The 18382-nt window shown below is 37.9% G+C and overlaps 1 long non-coding RNA gene across 22 annotated transcripts in view; it reads left to right on the forward strand.

Annotated features, from left to right (window-relative positions):
- LOC115847411 (uncharacterized) overlaps positions 1-18382 on the forward strand; it is a 63637-nt gene that overhangs the window by 25958 nt on the left and 19297 nt on the right. For 16 of the 22 annotated variants that reach the window (XR_009560668.1, XR_009560665.1, XR_009560660.1 and 13 more), the window contains exons 5-8: positions 12778-12872; positions 13523-13642; positions 14403-14497; positions 16313-16607. The exons of 2 other annotated variants lie outside the window; for them this stretch is intronic. This is a non-coding gene — a long non-coding RNA (uncharacterized lncRNA). The remainder of the gene's footprint in view (positions 1-12777; positions 12873-13522; positions 13643-14402; positions 14498-16312; positions 16608-18382) is intronic. 4 more of the 22 variants (XR_004037305.2, XR_009560666.1, XR_004037297.2 and 1 more) reach the window with 2 other exon arrangements.

Here is an 18382-nt window from a genome sequence, read left to right on the forward strand (position 1 = left end):
AAAGAGGTACTTATAATAAGCAATTCAAATAATACAAGGATATAAAGAGTGCAGGCAAGATAAGCTATAATCCCATCATTCATCTAAAACCACTGTTAATGGTGTATAGACTTCAGTGTTGGGCTGTCTTTGTCATTGAGCATTTATTTTATCTAATTATGCCACCTGTTCAGATTCTGTGCTGATTAAGCAATTTCATGATTACAATTTGGCTACAAGAAAAGCATATGCTCCTCATGTGGAAACGAGTATTCTGGTTACATAGATGGGTATGTTTCTTGTAGTAAGTTAAATTGGCATGTTGAAGATTATTTACCTCTCATTATATGTCAGCTATGATGAATGCCCTTGTAATTTATCTTTGCACAGTTGACTCATCATTTCCTTACCAACCATAATTTTTAGTCACAGAAGCTGCAGTGAATTCTCTCAGGGCCCTTAGGCCTGGTTTGTTTCCATGGAAAAGAGCCTGACAAAAGACTGATAGTGTCGACATGTTCCTGGCAGCAGGCATGAGCATAAGTATGCATTTGAAGAAGTATTAGAGAATATGATAAAAATCAGTGGTTACAGTTTGTTAGGAGAAACTCCCTCATTTTCTAATTTACCTAGAGAATGACTTTAGTCAGTTCAGAGATAGCAGCATGTATATGTTTTGTCTTGTTCCTGAGGCACAGTTGTTGGAAGTTGGCTACAATGGGCCACCAAAGGATTTTTACACTCCTTGAATACATCCAACTAGGGAGAATTGCATGAAGTATTTGTAATTGAAAAGTGTGCGTGCCTGCTTTTAGTAGCCTGGAACTTGATAAAAATGTCGTTAACTAAAGGTAGGATATAAAATATTTTAACTCAGAGTAACAGCTTAATATCTAAAAAGAACTTCTGCATCACTAAGAAGAAAAATGTCTTGCTGGGAACAAGTTTGGGAAACAAATGTACTTTTTTTTCTTTTTGTGGGGAGTAAAGTGCCCTCTCAAAAAAAAAAAAAAAAACCTTGCCTAGTTCAGAAAATGCATTGTTCTGCTTAAAAACCAGCTTAACATTTTGTTCTAAGTCAGAAGTAGTTCCTAAGTTGTATGTTTTATGATAGTTGTAACCTCATTTATTGACAGTTCTAATCCAGTGATTTAAAAAATGTGACAGTAAGGATAATTATAACCAAAACATCTAATCGTTATAATGTAAATATATATTATATTTAGTTGTGGTTGTAAAAATGCATTTTGAAACTTCAAGGAAAACAAGGGTGGCCTATATGATTTGCCTACTTAATATCAAAAATGGATGATATGTGGGGGTATCACTGGATCACAGGACTCAGCATATAGTTTTACTCAGGGCTAACATAGTAAGGATACATAGCCTTTCTAAAGTTAGCATAAAGAAAAAGACACACGTGGAGTCTGGAGGAGTCCCTGTGCAGCTTTCCATCTGCTTTCTCCTTCCCATGAGCAGTCACACAGAGCATCCCCTTGCAATAAAAATACAGCAGCACGTGTGCAATGTTTCTGCCAGGGAAACCTGTTAAGAGACTCAGCAACCAAGGTTTTTATTGTGGGCTGGTCACATAGGCACTTTCTGCTTAGCACATACCAAGACATCAGACTTCCAGAAGGAAAGTAGGTATTCAACGTGATCCACATTATTTATATAAGCAATTTAGGCACAGTGAGCCACCCTTATCAGTTAGGGAAAGTTTTCTATCAGTGCAGGGAACTGTTTACCAGTAAAGTTTCCTGATACCAGCCAAGGGCCAACCTTGCAAGCAGGTCTTTCTGAGGATAGTAGTCTTAGGCCTGCTATGTTAACTCTTTCCTGTGTACGTGGGTTGAATGTATAAGAATAGATCAAAATTATAGCATTCTATGATTGATCACATTCAGGTACTGCTTAAGGTGATAAGAGTGAGTTCAAATATATGATTTCCGTTCTGTTTGGGGCATGTAAAAAAATTTTGGGAAGCCTTTTAGGTTATGTCAAAGAGTGACTTAAGCTTAACTTGTAAAGTATTTTTAACAAAATCTTTGATATACTGGCTATTTTTTCCTTTTTTCCTCCTTACACTGTTGGAAATAGTTAACTGAGAGAAGTGTGTTAATTTAAAATTTTGGGTCTCTTTCCTTCCCCACACATTAATTAGGAAATTCACCTTCAAGGAACCATTCTTTAAGAAAGAAGTCCAAGGGAATATTAAAGTTTTGTTCTATGGTTTCACATGAATTTAATTAAAAAACTGAAAGTTAGTTTAAAGTCACAGGCCTCTCCATTTGAGAAGATTTAAAAGCAGATTGATTGTGCTATCTGGGCATAATTCGATTCAGGTAATACTATTTTTCTCCCTTATCAGAAACTGAAGAAATTGCTGTAACCCCTTTGATGTATTTTCCTGCATCAAAAGTAAAAATATGGAAGTCTATTAAGACACCAAAATGTTCACATTGGTTATCTTTTGAGACAGGTTTACATAAGTAATTATTATTTCTTATGGGGTGTTTTGGTTTGATTTTTTTTCTTAATGAAAATATACTATGTTGGAAAAAATAAAAAGTTGGTAGGTTGACAGTGAGAGATTGATACTGCTATGACACCAGGTCTCTGACACCACCTGGCTTCAATTCATTTCTGATGCTAACTACCCCAAGTTAATACCAGATCCCACAAGTTAAGGGCAACATCTTCCTGAAGACTGCCTTCCCTTTAGTAAATCTTAGGGCAACCTATACTGACCAATCAGCTAAATTCAGGGATTCCTGTGACCATCTTGGGTTTGTTAATTTGCTAGAATAATTTCTAGAACTCCCTGAAAGTGCTATACTTACAATTACAGTTTTATTATAAAGGATACAACTCAGGAGCAGCCAAATGAAAAAGATACATAGGACAAAGTCTGGGAGGACCCTGGATAAGGAGCTTCCATTCCCTCACCCCTTGGACTCAGGATATGTCACCTTCCTGGCACATCAAAGTGTTCACCAACCAGGAAGCTCCTTGAGCTCTGGGTTTCTAGAGTTTTATTGGGGTCTTATCATTGGTCAGTTGGTTAAGTTCAGTCTCCAGCCCCTCCTCTCTGAAAGTCTAGAGGATAGGGCTGAAAGTTCCAATCTTCTACTAATATGCTTGGTCTTTCTGGCAACTAAGCCCATCTTGAGTCACCTCGTTAGCATAAACTCAGGTGTGCTCAAAATGGACTTCTTGTAAATAACAAAAGAACACTCCATCACTCACGCCTTTTAGAGATCTGTGCTTCCAACAGAGGACAAAGACCAAATTTATATTATACATTTTTATATTTTATCTCTAGTTTTGTAAAGTTTTTTGTTATGAGGAGCGCAAATGATAGATCCAATGAGGGGATGATAATTTGCAAGGTTATAAGGGATCGTGAGCAGTAAGGGAGGTAAGAATTTTACTGGAAACCCACCAAAGGAACAGGTGAGTGGCTGTGCCTCTCTGGCATGGTAACTAGAAGGCCACCAGGAAATGGAGGCATCAGGAGAAACCTTTTATGGGTTTGTTTCTATTTATGGGCCATGTTCTGCTCTTTTTTTTTTTTTTTTGGTGGCTTGTGGGATCTTAGTTCCCCAACTAGGGATCAAACCCAGGCCTTTGGCAGTGAAAGCGTGGAGTCCTGACCACTGGACCACCAGGGATTTCCCCTGTTCTGCATTTCTGCTCTATCATTACCTTACCTCTGATTGTTTTGCTCTTTCTTTTGACCTTTTATATCCTTCTCTACACTTCTGCTTACTCATAGTTTATGCTTTTCCATGAATCCTTAGAGATCCAGTTCTATCTCTCACTTCGTTATGCATATTTAAAACTTGAGTGCATGTAAATTGTCAGCCTGTCATCCTGACTGGCTCTTTCCTAGGCTAGGTTGGGAATTAACAGTAGTAGACTCAGAAGACTACTACTGCAGAGAAGTTTCACTTAGGAGCCAAGGGAAGAGAGGCTTATTACAATGGAAAGCACTTCTAAAACAACATTAAAATGTTTCTTTTTAAAGAGTGCTTAAAACATTAAGGATATCAGTGCTTTTCCTAATACCAAAAGCAAAATTCTTAATATGGAAGATTGATAAATGTCATGATATAAAATTTAATCGAGTTTAATGTATTAAAAAATGTTTGGATTTACTGTTAGAAAGGAATTCTAAATCTCAAGGCTAAATCAGTATATTTATGTATATTTTCTTATTCTGTCAAAATCTTGCAATCCTTAATTAATTTTTTTTTTTTAAGTGGAAAGGATTTACTTTTTTCTCTCTCCCAATTGTTTGGTTATTCTATTTGTTAATCCATTCTTTGCTCACTGATTTGTAAACACATCTTTATCTTTCTGTGTCTTCAAACATAGAAGCCATAAAATGATTCATAAGCGCAGCTAACATAATAAAATACTTCATGTCAAAAACACTAAATGAAGTCAAAAGAAAATGAGAAATTGGAAAATATATGCAACATGTATTACTTAGTGCTAATCTCCATTAATGTATAAAAAGATTCTAAATAAAATCAAAAGACCACAGTTTAAAATGAGCAGTGGGCATGAACAGAGACAGTTCACAGAAAAACAACACTTAAACCTATGAAAGAATGCTCAAGCTCATAAGAAATACAAAACAAAACTACAGAGAAAGTTAATACTTGAGAACTTTGCTGGAAGGACTATGGGAAAACTGGCATTTATAGAATGTTTGTTAGAGTACAAAATAGTATAATACTTATGGATAATACTTATGGAGGGCACTTTGGAGATATTTATCAAAACTATAATTGCCTTTATTCTTTGATCCAGTGATCCTGTGTATCTGCACATGTGAAACAAATTGCATATGTAACATTGCAGACAGTTTTATAATAGTAAAAGATTGGAAACAACCCAGGAGCCCATGAGTGTGGAATACTAGGTTGCTGTAAAAACACATGAGGAAGCAGTCTCTGCAGTGATATATTGTTAAGTGAAAAAGTGAAATGGACAATGTTCACTTATGTTAAAAAAAATAACAGATTATATAAAAGTGGTTACCTGTAGGTGTTGGGAGAATGGGGCAGGTGTATCCAGGGATGAGAACAAGAATTTTCTATATATAATTTTTTATATAGAGAGGGGGAAGGTAGCAGAATTGATAGGTTTGGAAGGTTCTGGTGACAAGATACACCTTTAATTTTTACTGTAATGTTTTATATATTGTGTATATTTCTAAGGTATATTGTGTTCGCTGATCTGTTGATTTCTTTTACATGCTAGTCTTTATGTGTTTTTTTTGTTTTTTTAATCGTTTTTTACATCTTTATTGGAGTATAATTGCTTTACAATGGTGTGTTAGTTTCTGCTTTATAACAAAGTGAATCAGTTATACATATACATATGTTCCCATATCTCTTCTCTCTTGCGTCTCCCTCCATCCCACCCTCCCTAGGTGGTCAGAAAGCACCGAGCTGATCTCCCTGTGCTATGCGGCTGCTTCCCACTAGCTGTCTTACGCTTGGAAGTGTATATATGTCCATGCCACTCTCTCACTCTGTCACAGCTTACCCTTCCCCCTCTGTCATACAGAGTGAAGTAAGTCAGAAAGAGAAAGACAAATACCGTATGCTAACACATATATATGGAATCTAAGGAAAAAAAAAGGTCATGAAGAACCTAGGGGCAAGATGGGAATAAAGACACAGACCTACTAGAGAGTGGACTTGAGGATAAACTATGTTTTAATAAGAGGTTTTCTTTTTTTAAAAAGCTATGTTCACTCATTTTTCCTCTTGATAAGCTTTTTATTCAACTTGTATACATTAAATGCCTCCTGTACCATGCATGGGTACTGTACATAATTTATACATACAGTAGGTTCTAGGTTTTCTCTGGGAGATCAATAAGCTAGGGGAAGTATAATAGAGTTAAGTACGAGGTACGTAGGAAGGAAGGTTACCTAACAGTAGAGGTGATAGGAAGGGAGAGGAGGAGGACTTTGCAACATTGGACTTCAGGGGAATTTTATCACCAAAGCTGTACCCTAAGGCAGAACCCATATTTGGGGCCAAGTAACCAAGCTAACATTGGTAGATCTTGTTCTCTGAAGGACTTTTGGTAATTTTACAGTGGACTTAGCCACCATATATATCAATATATTGCCACCAAGGGGCTTAAATTCCAATTATTAGAGGTTCCAAGGGACCTACTTTTGTCCATTAGGTGTTCTTTCTAAAATTTTTGTAATTCTGGGTCAGGAATCATGTCAGTCATAAATGCAGCCTTTTTCATGATGTCTCTAGATAAATTTTGTCATTTTTTAGTTTCACGTTGTTGATCATCACCCATTCCTTTCTCTTGGAATCATGATACCTTGGTACCCTGGCATAATTTACAATTGTTTTTCACTTTGTAGAAACTTAAAAATCTGTTGAAGTAGTGTTAAGTGTCTGGCTTAAGTTCTGCTTGGGGGGTTCCTTTGACCCAGAATGTTCCCTCTGATGTTAGACCAAATATTGTGATCAAGCCCAAGGGGTCAGTATATCTTATAGTAACTTTAGTGACTGATCTATAATTGGTAGTTTGATACTTTGTCAGCTCTATTATTTTCTAGTTGAGAGATTACATGATGTCTGTCAGTACCTGGGATTGAATAGTTGGCATATCATATTATACAAGCATTGCACCCTGGGTCTGAAATTACATTGTAATGTAGGGTGTAGACATATCTACTTCCAACAAGTTGTATGAACATCTTTAAAACCAATGAATTTCTACCGAAGTCATGGAACTCAAAGGTATATTGTAGAATTTATAGGAGTCTGCTGAGCATTAACACTTGCAACGCAGGTTAGGTTGAATATCATAAGGTGGCCTGCCGTCTTGCATTGGTGTATTTCCCTATAACCCCTGATTGATTGGCAGCCTAGTGGCAATTTGGTTGTTGCTGCTGATATGTAAGCTCTTTGCTGATATATACAGGGTTTGTGTCTTTGTAGACCAAGCATTTTTATCCTTTTAGAATGCTGTGATTCCATCTCTTAAAACTGCCTGGCACTTAGTAGGTGCTCATTAAATGTTGAATAAACATTGGTATGAATATAATACCAATATGTCTACAATACCATATGTGTCATCTCCTAAATGCAAACAGTGTGTTACATGTCATTTATATTTTTCTGTATCTTGTACACTTGTTCTGAGGTACTTGCACTAGTAATTTTGTATGATTTGAGTAAAGAGAATATGCACATTTAATAATATGATTCATTAGGTTGCTAGATTGCCCTTTGAAAATGTTCCAGTTTTACTGTCACTCACAGATTATAATAGTTTTTTTCAAAAAACAATGATACATGCAAATAGTAAATAGTTCAGTTTGTACTAAAGTGGATATAGTTAAAAGTTGCCTTTCCACCCCTGGTTTCTAATCCTCAATCTTCCTTCTTCCCAGATATAAGTACTGTTACTAATTTCATGTGTAATTTTTCAGAGGGAGTCTCTGCATATATAAGTTGATACTCTTGTTATAAAGTCAGCATATTGTAGAAACAATAGCCTGATAAAAATAGATCTGTGGACCAGTCTCTGACAGTGATATACAGTTGATCCTTGAACAACAGGGGTTTGAACTGCCAGGGCCCACTTATATACGAGTATTCAGTTTTTCAATAAATACGTTCTATACTACACCATCCCGAGTTGGTTGAATCCTTGGATGTGGAACCCCAGGTATGGAGGGCTGACTGTAAAGTTGTGTGTGGAGTTTTGACTGCGTGGGGGGGTCAGCACCCCTAACCCTAGCGGTGTTCAAGGGTCAAGTGTATAAGCAAATAACCTAAATATAAACTTCGTGAGAAGGATCCAGAAGCATATTCATGACTAGTATATAAGCAAGTAGTGTTCATGCCAGCCATGCAAGGATGATTCAATTTTAGGAAATCTGTGAATATAAGTACCACATGGTTAGGCCAGAGGGAGAAAACATCACATGAGCTGCCCTACAAGTTGAACTTTTTAGTATTTTTATAATTTAATCAAAATCATTGTTCCATTTAGATCTTATTTTGATGTCAGTAGTCATATAATGATCTCACATTCTATTTTAAAAGGCTAGCCAATTGCCCAGTACTATTTATTGAAAATTCATCTTTTCCTCACTCATTTAAAATTACATCTTGTCAAATACTAGATTTCATAATTTATTTGGGTCTGCTTCTGGACTCATTGGTGTGTGAGTCCATTAACTGTCTTTTCTGTGACAGTATGGAATTATTTTGATTGTGTAAGATGTTACTATTTGCTGTGCCCACTTGCTGCCTGTCCATACTTAGATTCATTTATTTGACACCATTCCATATACTCTAAATTTCTTGGTTCTACATAATATTTGTGTCAATAACTGTTCATCATGGCTCTTGACTTTCCCACTTTAACAATTTACTAGAGTAGTCTCCATCTGAATTTTTTTCATTATTCTATTTTGTGTCAGTTCTACACAGGGTTTTTGTTTTTCCCAGCTGCTTTTATACTTTTTTTTCCTGCCAGGTGTACCGTAAAGATGTATGGTGTATATATATATACATGGGCTTTATAACAGGAAATTTTACATGTTAAAATTAATATACAGGGTGATTTTAATCAGCATACACATAGCATAATAGAAGAGCTAAAGCAGAAAAAGTAATATTTCATGATCTGTGCTTCCTTGCATGCCTATTTGCTGCACATTGCTGGTGTTCTTGGTTGAGATAGTCTTATCAAAGTAATATTTATGGGATGTTTCATGACAGCCATATTCAGAGTCCTCTGTCTTGCCTTGTGTCTTTGCATGCCTTAAACAGGACCCCTTGTCATACACAAGTCATTCAATTTTATGTTCTAAAAATTATCAATTTTGGCACTTAACATGTGACTCTGGACTATACATCAGAATATTTGGCTGTTAGTTTGAAATTAAAATTTATGCATAATATAATTTATTTAACAGATTACTTTAAAGCCTTTTGTTCCTTTCACAAATAATGGTGAAGTGAAAACATGATCCATATTTCCTTGTGTGAGTATTTTTATATGATTTCTATATGATGGTATCTTTGCAAAAGTTGGAAAAATATGAACAATTTTTATTAAAGTTCTTCTCAGTTGCCCATCTAGAAATGTTTTACTTAACCATTTTTATAGTTGCTTAATTAATTTTCTTCAAAATACAAGGCTGTGGATTGTTTAACCTGTATTTTAGCACAATATCACAAAACAGGTTATCCCCAAATTTTCCTTGCACATCAGGGGCCTCAACAAGGTTATTATAAACTTGATTCAATTTCCTTTATTGAATTTGTAATAAGTCTAATTTTTAGTACATGGAAAGATCAAAATGTGTGGTGACCTATTTATAGAGTAAAATTTGGGGGGATGTGGATGTCATCATTCGGTTATTTTTTTTTAAATAAACTTTTTGTTTTTAGAACAGTTTTTGGTGTACACAAATTTACAAAGAGTTCTCATATATGCCCCACTCAGGGTCCCCTATATTAACATTTTATGTCAGTTACTATGGTACATTTGTCACATTCCCTCTCTCCTTAACCCCTGGTAACCTCTAAATATAATTTTGGTCTCTGTGAATTTTCCTATTATGGGTACCTCATATAATTGGAACAGTATAATATGTGTCCTTTCGTGTATGGTTTATTTTACTTAGCATATCTTCAAGGTTTATCAGTGTTGCATGTACCAGAACTTCATTGCTTTTTTTTTATGGCCAAATGATATTTCATTGTGTGTGTATGTATGTATCACACTTTATTTATGCATTCAGTTTGTTTATATGACACATTTTGTTTTTATACAACATATATTAGTATATATTTGTTTATATATACACTTTGTTTATAAAACACATTTTGTTTATTGTCTAGTGGATAGCCCTGCTCTACAACATGCATGTAATGTTTTGGGTTAATTGTTTCTACATTTTATTAAGCTAATTAAATTGCTCATAGTAAACTGTACAGTAGAGAATTATTTAACTCTTGCAATAAAAATCTTGAAATTGGCTCTGTAGTATTAAGATAAAACTTTGGTCTGCTGAAATTATGAGGCATCTATATTAATATCAGCACAGGCTATCCAAAAATTAACAAACTATTTTCCAATTTTAGTTGAGATACCTTTGGCATCAATGTCTATTTTCCTTGATTAAAATTGAACAGTAATACTAATTGGGTAAATAGTTTTATGTGATTTAAAATGTATTTTTCTTTTAGCTATAATTTTTAATATAGGTCAGTATTTTGTGTAGAATTGCTGTCTATTTCCTGAACATTTGCTCTTTACTTTCCTTTTCTCCTTATTCTCTTCATATTTTCTGAGGACGTTTAGTCAATTTCTTTAGGGAGGAATAAGTTCAAATCTATGTATCTATCACTCAAAGAATCATTTTCTTTCCCCCATTATACAATGTATTAAAAAATTATAAAAGGCATAGGTATTAATTGTAAAAAATTGAAGTAAAAAAGCATAGCACAATTAAAAGAAGAATATTCAGAACCACTCAGATTTTTGGTACATTTCTTTTTAGTATATGTATGTATACTGATAACATTTTTAGATGGCTCTTAAATTAACGAAAACATTTTCCTGTCTTTAAATATGAATACACACTAATCTCATTTGGACCGTGATTTTTTGGTATAACATCTCCCTCTTTTTTAGACATTAGAATTATTTTAAGTATTTTTAAAAATAAAATTTGAACATATCAGTACAGTTAACATACTTACAGAAACATCTTTGTGTACGTATGTCCCTGATAATTTCTTTTATTATAAACTTGTTAGAGACGCGATTATTTTTTGTTTGTTTTGCACCTCTTGATTAGCTGATGTGAAGACAGTTAAGTGTAAAGTAATTAGACCCACATTCAATAAGCAAATGTTGTCCATACATCCCTACATCCCTTCACACTTAATTTATTGTCTCACCTCTGACAGACATACTCATTCTGTGCCCTGCTGTCATCCACCATCCTTTACCTTCCTCTTTCAGTTCTATGTTATGAGATGCCTCTGTTCCTTTCACTTTCACTAGTTGATAACACTTTTAATGGTTGAAATATTATTTTAACCTTTTAATCTGTTTTCCTAGCACTTTCTACCAAATACAACTATTCCTTCTCATTTAAATACCTCTTAATCATATCTATTTGTTCTATTACAGACAGCAGTCGGTTTTATACAATATCCTTTTTCTTTTATAATAGTCTTTTGATAACAATAGTTCACATTAACTGAGCACATAGTAAGTGTTACACACTGTTCTTTCACTTTTTTTTTTTTTTTTTGTAGTACTCCGGCCTCTCACTGTTGTGGCCTCTCCCGTTGCGGAGCACAGGCTCCGGACGCGCAGGCTCAGCAGCCATGGCTCACGGGCCTAGCCACTCCACAGCATGTGGTATCTTCCCGGACCGGGGCACGAACCCATGTCCCCTGTATCGGCAGGCGGACTCTCAACCACTGCGCCACCAGGGAAGCCCTACACACTGTTCTATGTGTGCTTTGACTCAGTTTTAATGGTCAGGAAGTAAATTCTAATATTATCCCTTGTTTTCTTCAGCTGCCGTAATTGAGGTCAGTTAAACTCAGTAACCTTGCTCCCGAAATGTCACAGAGCAATTCAAGCAGTTCATCCCCAGAGTCTCTGCTCTGTAGGTTCTCTCTCATTATCTTTTTATCAATGATGCTCTAGTTGGAGGTAAATTGAGGTCCTTTTCAATGTCCAGGGGTAACTGTGCTCCTAGGAAGATCAGGAACTCTTTAAGATTTGCCCTTTTTTTTAAGTTTAAATGCTGGACCAGCAAAGTAGAGGCAATCATTAGAGTATATAGGATAGGTGTGTTAGGATTAACTGGGGTACCTTTCTAATAGAACACCTGGATATGACCCTTATCTCCACATCTGGTTTTCAAACACACAATTGAACCATACAGAAAAGACCTTTTAATAAAGGCCATTTCCTCCCAAGGTTGGTTCATTTTAGAGATAGCCAAACCTAGAATTGTTCTAATTGCTTCTACTTGATATAATAATCTCACCAACTCTGGTGTTAGTATCATTTTTATTACATTTCAAAGATAGGTTATCAAACCAAGAGAAGTTCAAAACTCATCCAAGCATGGCCAGACAGTAAATTGTAGACTCCCTTTTTGAACCCATGTCTTATGATGGAAGAACCTAATCTCTTAATTGCCCCAGGATACTACAGTGTCATCTTTGGACTTTCTTAATTACCCTTGACCTCTCTGGTATTTCCTCTTGTGATGTCTCCATCCTAACAACCTTTATTATACACATGTTTTCGTGATTTAACCACACTCCATGGAAGAAGCATTTTAAAAAAAATTTTTATTGGAGTATAGTTGATTTACAATGTTGTGTTAGTTTCAGGTGTACAGCAAAGTGAATCAATTATACATATGCATATATCCACTCTTTTTTAGATTCTTTTTCCGTATAGGCCATTACAAGAGTATTGAGTAGAGTTCCCTGTGCTGTACAGTAGGTCCTTATTAGTTCTCTATTTTATATATAGTAGCGTGTATATGTCAATCCCAATCTCTCAATTTATCCCTCCCCCGCCACCCTGAAGAAGCACTTTAGAATGAGACTTGTTCCAAATTACTCAGTTGATTTCCCAAGTAGAGATCTGCCTTTTGGTTCCTTTATCTGGCTACCAGGATAGAGAGATTCCTGGGAGCCAACCTGCTATCAAGTCAACTGTTTTACCCCAGATGTTTCTGTCCAGGTTCAACCTTGGAAATTCAGGCTCCTCAATCTTCAGGTCTTCATCCTCCATTTGACTTTCCATCTCGTCCACGGAGGATTGCTGAGTTAAGTCAGGTGAGCGATCATTCCATCTCATTATCTTTCATGTTGTTGGGACAAGGGCTGTCTTTCTGTCAGAGGGGGGAAGTTTTATTCCTTTAAACTACAGAATAATTTATAAACTATAATGCATAGTCCAATTGGTTGGTTTTAAAGAAAATCCATTAAAAACAGAGCTTTGCTGTGCCTAAACTGAATATCTGTCTGTGTTCCTATTGATTATTACCTACCATGGGCCTTGCAGATATGCTCTTCCCCACATCCTCTGATAAGTAAATTATAATTGGTGTACATATCATGTACATTGTATAGATAATCAGAGTGTGAATTGGAGAGAAAATAATTTTAACAAGATCAGAATGCTTTTTAAGTTACAGTTTGAATTTGAAGGCTCTGCTGTTTGTGGCATTTTACATTCCAAGGAAAGCTTTGAATTGTTTGGGATTCAGTTAACTCACATTTCTCAAAGGAAGAGAAGCATGGCTAACCTTCACACCTGTGAAAATTTCCCCATATTTGCTTGGGAACAGATGACCCGTATGCACTTATATATTTGTCTAAGGGATACATGTGGTTTCTCAGCAGTTAAACCTTCATTCAACTGAAGTGCAGTTAGCCTTCCCCAACAGGGCGGTTTTTTCTCAATAAGTTTTCTTTTTTAATAGGAAAGAAAACGGTCGTGCACAGAGGGAGAATTGATCACCATCTGTTCTTCAAAGACACTTCTGTGGCAGTTGTTGGGGCTACTAGTGCTCACTGCCCTGACAGAGACCTGCTTCGACAGGGTAGGAGGAGGGTGGGCTTTGGGTGTCAGACCTGCATCTCCACTGTTAACTACAGCCCTTTTGAAAGTCAGGCTTTACTCCTTTTCCAGGGACTCCTTTGGGATTGAGAAGCTTTCTTTCTATTTATTGGCCTTCAGCCTTGACTTGGCCTTGAAGTTTCTGAATTTCTAGCTCACAAGTTTTTTCAGGTTGAAGTTAAATATACTTAATTCACACACGTGTGAGTCATTTCAGTTGTAATGTGCGCAAGTCCTTAGACCAGGCACAGTTTCTTACCTGGCCACATGGCCCTAGTGAGAATAGCATCCCTGTGTCAGGGCTGAAACAGCGAAGCAAAGTGACTGATAGACCCAGATCGCTGGAGCCCAGATTCAGAAGCAACTAACATTTATTGGGTAATTCCTGTGTGTTAGACACTGTTCATGTATTAAAGCATTTAATACAGCAACCCTTTCCTTTAGGTTCTGTGAGTAGTCTTATCCAGATTTTACAGATGGGGTAATTACAGCTTACACAGTCTAGATGACCTGTCAAGGGTCACACAGCAAGTCATTTGCAAAGCAGGGATTTGTACCCAGGTGATCATACTGCAGGGTCTACACTCTTAGCCACTACATCAAGGCCCCTCATCGATTGCTGTTTCACTCTCCTTCCCCTGGCATGTGCAGTTATTCCTTCTTGCCCCCTTTCATTTATCTGAGTCTAATACTCTCTCTCTCTTTTTTTTTTAAATCATCCTTCTCACCTCCACCTTCTCCAGCCCTTCATATTCAGAGTTTAACCACCTGGCTGGGAAAGCTGGCAGGCTTATACAATAAATAAATCCTCATAAAATTCTCAGCAAAGCAGATGGGGGTGAGTGTGGGGTCATTTATCCTTCTTTTGGAATATAAATGGGGTATGGGGTGTAGGGATCGTGGTCTTTTGGCATCATTGTCTCCTGGGAGCTCGGGAGCATCAGTGGTTCAGCTAGAGTGGTGTGCTGGCTTTTTGGGGTCCATGTTGAGCCAGACAAGTGAGGGGCTTTGTGGAGTCACTGAAGAATGAGTTATGTGCCCCTTGGTGCCTCTTGGTGTCTTTCATTTGTCTCATTTTAAGACTTCTCCTTTTACCTTTAAAATGGTAGTTGTGTGTGGTGGGCTTACTTGTTGAAGGCTTCTGTTTTTAGACTCTAGCTTATTCTCTGTGCCTTACCTCCCTGCTTCTGCCTTTGAGGCTTTAACCCCAGGTGACTGAGCTAGTTTGGTAGCAGCTTGACTGTTAAGTAAATGAGTGTTCACAAAAGGAGGAATTTTGAACTGACCTACTAAGAGGGTGGGCAGGGCAATTTAGGGAGTCCTTTGTAGGTTTCCCCCCATTAATCTTTAGCCTTGTACCATATCACTAGTGAGCTCTCATTTCAGTGCCTATGAGTTCGTCTGTCTAGGAAGTCACTTATTTTACCCTGGCCCCTAAGGAATGCCAAATATCAGGAACTGTAATCACTTACACTTACCCTGCTGTTGGATGCCTAATGTCCCCTCACACCAAACTGTAACATAGCTTGAGGCAGAATCTGGGAAGTGCCTTTAGGTCCAAGGAGCAGGGTGGTAGGATGAAGACTCACTTGGCATTATTAGACTTTGCCGTGGTTGACAACCTGCTGCTGCATCAGAAGAACTGGTGCATCTCAGAAGATGTTTGAGATTGAGTTCTTTGGGGCCACTGCTAACACCAGAGCTGTCCTGGGGTGGACAGTGCCGCTCCCGAGCCTCAAGGAAAGGGGTGTGTGGTTAAGAGAGAGAATACAAATCCATATTCTATAGAGTATTAGAGCTGAATAGACTAATTGCCTGATTAGGCCCTATCAGTTTCTGTGTGTGAACACTGAGATCCGTGGGTTGGGTGTGGGTGGCTTGTCTGGCCCAGGATAGATTGAAAACTCAAGGAAACTGCATGAGCCCTTCTAGTACTTTTGCTTTTGGTATTTAAGGGATTTTAGAGTCTTGGCTTAAGAGGGAAGTAGGGAGTAAGGTGTGGGATAGTCAGCATTTCCTGTCATACAGGTTGATGCTATTAGGAGTCCTGTTTGAGAGTTATTAGGTAAGGGAGATAGGTAGGGCTGAGGGCCTGAGGGCTTGGGGCAAGAAGGGAAGAAGGGAAGGGATGGAAGATCCATCTGGAATCGGTTTCAAAGAAGAAAGACTGCATAGTGCTTTGAAGAAATCAAACATCAGTCCAAGAAGACATGTGATCGCAGCAGCTATCTTCACATCACCCCATCTCCTTGGCAGGGCTCAGCCTAACCTCTGCCCCCTTAATGCCCATCCTGGTTCTGTGTGTTTTGGAGCCCAGCGATTGTTTATGCTCTGGGTAAGCTCAAGCACTGGGAGAGGGACCACTTGTGGCTGTCATTTAGGCCACGAAAGCAGCAGGGAAGGGATGGTTTCCTGTGGAATGGGGATGTGGTGTCAAGCTGATGAGCAGCAGAGGAGCTATTTGGGGCAGCATGGAGGGAAGGATGCATATCCTGTAGGAATCAGGGGACACAGGATTTTGTCACCTATCAAGTGCCCTCAGTCGGGGATGGCTGCAGCTCTATCACACAACCCTATCAAGCAGGCACTGTAGTTATTAGCAGTGACTTTGAAAAAAATTATTCTTTTGCCTCTTCTCTCTCTCACTCCCAAGCTGCTCAATATGTTGAAAATGGAGTCCAGGGACCATCGTCTTTATATAGAAAGTTCCAACTTGAGATGCCTTTATTATTACATCCAAGAATCCTCTCCACTCTTTCCCTGGCTTCTCATACCTGTGGGATTGATGGGCCAGCCTGTGTCCTACCAGTGTTTCCTGAGTATTTATCACTGTTCAATTTGGGGGTTAATGGGAGAAGGATGGCGGAACTACGATGGATAATCAAGTGTGTTAAGATCTTAAAGATTTTCTGTGGATTTCGACGTGCCTCAAAGAACCTTCCTGTCCGGTAAGTACAGGATAGTTGAGCAACATACATAACTACAGACATTAGATTGTAGGCCATCTGATTCAGTAATTTGACTTGAAGCACTTCCTAGTTTGCATGTTTTACACTTGAGGATAAGGTTAAGAGAAGTTAACCTATTGAGAAGTTTTAGTTGCTGCTGGAACTATGTTCACTTAATACAGGACGCCAGTATTCTTCAAAGATGAGAGTTCCTCTGTAGGACAATAGGAAGAACACGCAACATTTGTTCCCCAAGGAATAGTACACCATGGTAGACAAGGTTCTGGGTCCCCTGAGGGGTCTCCAATCATAGTATTGCTGAAATTCTAGCTGTCCTTTGGGATGGGATGTCTTTGGCTTAGCTGTACTTTTTACTGGCTTCTGCTTATCAGGACCAGAAGGCTGTCCAGACAGATGCTGCTATGATGAACTCTTGGTGTTCATCTCAGGAACTCACTGCCCTTACAGCCTTTTAACTAAGTGCAGTAGTTCAGCATGTGCTCTAGAGTTAGGAGGTCTTAGATGAGACTCCAAAATAAAAGATTTAAGAAATCCCATACCTTATGTTAGGACCAGAGCACGTGTTCAAGGATGTAGTGAGATGGTTTTTTGTTTGTTTGTTTATTTATTTTTAACATCTTTATTGGAGTATAATTGCTTTACAATGGTGTGTTAGTTTCTGCTTTATAACAAAGTGAATCAGTTATACATATACGTATGTTCCCATATCTCTTCCCTCTCGCGTCTCCCTCCCTCCCACCCTCCCTATCCCACCCCTCTAGGTGGTCACAAAGCACCAAGCTGATCTCCCTGTGCTATGCGGCTGCTTCCCACTTAGCTATCTATTTTACGTTTGGTAGTGTATATATGTCCATGCCACTCTTACTGAGATGGTTTTTAACCAGAAGGATGGTTGCGGGTATTGACCTCAAGAATAATCTGGAGCAGGTTTGCGATGAAGAGAACAAAGATTACCCCTGCTTTCATCGGGAGGAGGAATGAGCCTGATGCCTTTTGTTTGTGGTATACTTAGCCCATAGAGCTTTGTGATGCCTACATTGATATAGGCAATCTTTGATCACTGCCAGAATGGCCAGTGCACTTTGCATTTATTACCCTGTATTGAGTTACTCATCCTTTGGATGAGTTGCTTTCGGTGCTTAGTTTCTGAGCTTCCTTTGCACTTCCTGGTTCACATCTCAAACGCATATTAAGAGCAGTCAAGAAAGGAAAGATTTTGTTTATTTCAACCTTTAAAAGTGACATACTGGCAGAGATGGGAATAAAACCAGCTTCTGAATCATCAGTTTCAGATTCCAGCACAAAAAAGTTGGCATTTTTAAGTGAAAAGCATATGGTTTTATACATGTGGGAACTACAAACTGAGCATGCTTTCCACAAGAAGGGGGGAATAAATACTTTTTAATGTGTCCTTGGAGTATGGGTGGGACTCATGAATATACTTCCCTGCTTGGCTGTTTTATTGATTTGAAGGAGTCCCATGCAGCGGCACAAAAGATCTCTCATCGTTGGAAGTTAAGGTTAGTTCACCTTTGCTGCTCCCTCTCTACGTTGCACTGGAGTGTGTGAAGTAGAAATGTAGGTCTCATAGTTTGTCCTAGACCCCATCCATACAAAGGCCCTTTTCTAGAACCTCTTAGCATATTGTGAAGTGCCTCGCATCATGCACCCCCAGTACTAAGAAGAAATCAGAATTGCCTAATGACAGCATTGGTCAAAGTGTCCCTGAAAGTGAACTAGGAAGCAAAACTTCA

Source organism: Globicephala melas, chromosome X (assembly GCF_963455315.2).
Source record: "Globicephala melas chromosome X, mGloMel1.2, whole genome shotgun sequence".
Taxonomy (NCBI): Eukaryota; Metazoa; Chordata; class Mammalia; order Artiodactyla; family Delphinidae; genus Globicephala; species Globicephala melas.